The sequence below is a fragment of the Tetrao urogallus genome, assembly GCF_951394365.1.
Source record: "Tetrao urogallus genome assembly, chromosome: 2".
NCBI lineage: Eukaryota > Metazoa > Chordata > Aves > Galliformes > Phasianidae > Tetrao > Tetrao urogallus.
Genome location: NC_136814.1, coordinates 61,886,543 through 61,891,694, shown reverse-complemented (window position 1 = coordinate 61,891,694; position 5,152 = coordinate 61,886,543).

The following is a 5,152-nucleotide window of genomic DNA, read 5'->3' as shown; positions in this document are numbered from 1 at the left end:
AGAGAAATATGGACCTGTCAGAGTGCATCCAAAGGAGGACCACAAAATACCTCTGGGCAACCTGTTCTAGTGCCACACCACTCTCACTGTAAAAAATTTCTTACATCCAACTTAAATCTACCCTCTTTAAGTTTGAAACCATTTCATCTTGTCCTATCACAACTACTAGCGTCTGTTCCCTTCTTTCTTGTAGCTCCCATTTTAAATACTGAAAGACCTCATCTCATAGCCTTCTCTTTTCCAGGCTGAACAGCACCAACTCTCTTCAGCCTGTCCTCAAAGGGAAGTGTTCCATCCCTTGCATCACTTTTGTGGCCCTCTTTTGGACATTTCCAACAAGTCTATGTCTCCCCGGTACTGAGGACTCCACATCTGGAGTTTTCTGCTTATTTACTTAGAACATATAAGACCTGTTACCCTTTACAGAGAGTATCAGGAATCAGAGTAACACTAGACATCCTCATCAGCCGACTTTGATGACATAGCCCAGCACGTACACATTTAAACTTAGCTACATGCCCAGGGCATTCAGTTACTAATTGCTTCAAAGGTTTGTCTCTTATGCCCACCAGCCTCAGCTACAATTTAGCTATTTCCCCAGCTGAACAGTGCTAATGACTTTGAAAAGCAGATAAGTGGAAGATAAATTCCAGTTGGTAGGTAAAAAAAAAAACCCTTGATCTAAAATGTGGTAGAGCATATCTTTTTAAAGTTTGAACTACTTATACAACGGACAGCTGTATCTGCTCAGCGTACAGGGAAGGTGACTCCCTCACACAGCCAATATTAGCATTCCACAGCATGCGGTGTTTATGGATACCCTGTGAGAAAATTATGAGACCAGATGAGAAGCACTTTCTGAGAAGCTGGTGCAGGTCAACAAGAGCATTAATTAAATCTGGTAGGAGGTTTCAATAGCAGAAATTCCACTTGACAGGCACAAATCATTGCCATTTTCCCAGCAAACTGTTGAAATGCTCTCTGCCACTACAGGTAGACCCTAAATCATATAACATGCTAACAATTTTAGGATACAACTTTGGGCTATCCATTCTTAAAAAAAAAAAAAAAAAAAAAAGCCAGTCCTTCCTCTACATTTTGGAGACTGAGACAACTCCCAGGCATAATTGCTTTATTGATCAGCATGAGTTTAGCTTTGTTGTTGGTCACTGTATTTTTCAGTCTTGCTTTTCTTATTTTGGCCACAGAATTGATTGCTGATCAGATTTAAGATATTAGCTCCCATTTTCTGGTTTAAGTCGTATTCCAACCAAAGACAGAAATTGGTGTTTAGGTCAGGGGAGGGTGAGGCATTCCTAGCATTTGCAAAGAGAGGACCAAAATGAATCAAGGGACATACAAAAAATTCTGCCTGTGCTAGAGAGCAGTCTGCTGCACTGCACGAGGTAACGCCATATAGGACTCGTTGGAGGAAACCTTCAGAGTACTGCAGAGGGGAAGTTCACAATGTAGGAGTTGTTTCTCCTCCTTTTTCTTCACTCAAATAAATGAGTTGCCAGGAATGTAGGAGCCAGGCAATATCTGTATGAACAGTTTTGTTGCCTTGGCTCAAGGAATGATCAGAAAAGTAACGAGTTCTAAAAAAAGCATATTCTTAGAAACCACGTCATCTGAACAGATGCAGTGCTGTTAAAGTTCACTGGATAAAGTAGGTTTTATTTTCTACAGCATCTCTTTAAATACGGTAACAAGAAGTCAGCAGGTTCATGGGTACGTACCCACTGGAATGTTTTTCTGAGCATTAATAACTGCACAGCTCGAGGTTCCAGCTATGCAGGCCAAAATAAACATAAAACAGTTTTTTGTTTCAATCTTGCACGTAACCTCTGGGAATTGCATTGAAACTTCCTGTTTTCCTTGCAATCTACCATGCTTTTCACAGCCTACAAATGCAAGCTAGGGAAGAGCTTCAAGGGAATTACAATTGGAAGGTAACCAAGAAACAAGAAATCAACTTGAGAGTAGTGCAAATGGCTTGAAAAACTCCCTGTGATACACATGCAGAGTCTTGTGAGAAGGAAACCATTCATCTCTGACCCCATTCTGAAGTGAATGTATTGAGCAGTGAGGTCCTCATGCTGAACCTCAGCACAAAGCTATGTTCCAGCAGCTCCTGGATTCTCACAACCTCCTCCACCACTTTCTGGGTCTGTGTGTGTGGACAGAAACAGAAATGGTGTCTCTGCTCAGGGATTTTAAATAGAGCTGGAAGCAGACTCTCATTCTGCTGAAGAATGGTACTTCTCCACATACAAATACTTTGAGCTTTGACTGCTATTACTTTGCTTCCTCTATGTCCCTGTGTGTTCTCTGTTATTTTCTTTGTCCCCACTTCAGCACAGGGGAAGAAGAGCCCTCAGCGCTGGGAATGCCCATTAATGATTTTGTAAAGATTAGATTTCCACATTGTAAAAAAACCATGATCGTGGTGAACAGAACCCTTGGTCTGCTGTTTCACAACAATCCAGACTTGATAATGGGGGACAGCAAAATCCTGAATGACTTAATGTTTCTTCATGTACAAAGATCCAACCTGACTGCTCTTCAGAGGCTGCTGCTTTGCTTTGTGACAGGTCCCGATGTCTGTGAAGTAACTGAAATCCCACTGACAACCTGCTGAATATAGCCATTCAATGAGCATAAAAGTTGAAACACTCCATGCTTTACTTCCTCATTTAACAGAAGGAAACACAATTTTTAACCAGCAGTGAAAACTTATCTCATGCTCACAGGAAACTTAAGAGGGATTTGGTCTAAAAAATAATAATTGTCATATTTCCCTATAGTACATAAACCTCATGAGTATCTATAAATCTGCTCCACTTTTTGGGGCCCCAATTCAGCAGTAAACTAGGGCACTCATTTACGACCCATTTTCTATTATTAGGAATAAACCATTTTTGCATTAGTAACAGATACCAGAGACCGATGCTGCGATAACAGGAAAGACAACATATTGACATTCAGTGCAATAAAAACAGGTGCACAGAAAGCTTTTTTTTTTACAGGTTCTGGGAAGCAGATGGTCATTATGCCATTATAAATAAATGCCAAAAAATGTTAGGTAGATTTTTTTTCTACACATCATGTTTTTTTATCCATGTTTCAAGGCCTCTTTTAATCATGAGAGCAATTATATATCCTGCATAAATTCCTAATGCAAGGGATTTCTAAAAAGCATTGATTAACAAGGCCACATTGAGCCTGTGTTAATAAACACTTTCAAAACATACTATTGTAGAAAACATGCCTATGGTTTTATAATGAATAGTCCCTAATTATTAATTCTTACCAATGCTACAAGTGCAGGGGGCTAGAAGTTCTGAATCCTACCCTCCCTGCTCCCCTCTATATCATTCTCACATTACTCTGCTTGAGCAAAGAAATAAAAAGCAGCAAAGTGCCATTTCACTTCTACTGCAGTCTGACTTTTCAGCAGATCATTGTCAATGTGAGTCAGGCTCTCGCCTCCAGAGCAATGAGGTAAGCACCAAATGATGGCATTTAAGACTGAACAAGTTGATGTGCTTAGCGTGATGTTTAGTGCTAGACCTTCTCCACCCACCCACACGTCATGACTGCACGAGTGCAAGAAAATTAGAGCATCTCCTTTTAAATGTACGTGCATCTCTCTCAAGGGCCCTCCCTGGAAGATCTGCCAGCATATGATGTGTTTCATGCTGACAAGGGATCCCAGCTACTCAAATCTCACAGTTAGTCACTTTCACACCCTGCTCCCGTGGCCATCCCTGGCTTCTCATCCCACCAATTCCACTTTACAGCTGTGCATCCTTCCCTCTTTTCACATCCACACATGGTCAAGGATGAGTTAATGGGCAAGATTTCTTCCTCATGTGTTTCCACATTATCTCCTCCTGTTTTTTTCCAGTTCCCCTCAGCATCTACTCATTCTTTAATAGCCTTGTTAAGCTTGCTGTTACCAAAACCTGGGCTGAATAGACCTCTGTCAGCCATATACATGACACTATTTTTAGGCATATTTGTCCTGATCATTTCATGTCTCTTCATTCTCCCCAAAGCCTGTATACTCACAAGCAGTTAAAAGATTAAAAGAATGTGCATGGAAACTTTGGTCTTCACTTCAACTGTGTCTCCCAGCACTTCTGTTAACAGTTGTTCCTCTCTTTGACACTTCAGCTCCTGCTGAAAGCAGCACTTTTGTGGGGCATCCAATTGCCCGCTCTTCCCCGGGATGAAAGGTGTGTGCCAAGGAACGTGGCTGTGCAAGGCTGAAAAGCTGTCTTAAACCTCTTTCTTCACTGTGGAGGCCTCCAACAAGGACCATGTGACAGGCGGACCTAAATGTATTAGCAGTGCAGGAGGTGGAGGCCAGAACAAAGCAGGAAAGCTTCTCTGCCACACAGAGCCCCTTGGACATCTCTTTCCCAGAGAGTAAACCACCAGTTGACAGTGTCTTGGACACTTAAGTATATGGCTCATGTATTTTTAAAATCAGCCATCCTTGTCTCTTTTGAGATGGTTTTATTCAAAATAACACTGATCTAGTAGTTTCTTAACCTTTTCCTTTGGGTCCTGAGGGGGCAATAAAGTTGAGCACTAGCCTAGCTATGGAGAGGCCAAAGATCACAAAGCAGAAATCTCAATGCAAAGAACAAGGGAGACTGATGTGACTGTGCTCATCTCTGATGACGCTCGGTTGGCAAAGACAGGTGGGTAGATAACGATGCTGTATGAACTATTTAACAGATTACTCTGATTTTGGGAAAGCTGCAGCAATGAGGGCAAACCAACCAAATTTGGACAGATCTTTGTGGAACAAAAGGTGGGTCTCATTGTTTTCTGCAGACTTGCTATTTCTGCCTGGAAAATATCTTTGCCAGCTTGACTGAATTAAAATACAGCACTACCAAGGAACTCGGAGTTCCAATGAAGCTTATGTCCTTGGCTCAGATGGAGTTACTTTTCTTTGCAGAGGCTCATATGCTGCCGTGTTTTGGACTTGTGCTGAAAACAGTGGTGATAACACACTGATGTTTTAGTTGCTGCTCAGCAGTGCTTACACTGAGCCAAGGATTGTTCACATTGTTCTCATGCTGCCCTGCCAGTGAGGAGCTGGGGGTGCATGCACAAGGAGCTGGCAAGGGGCACA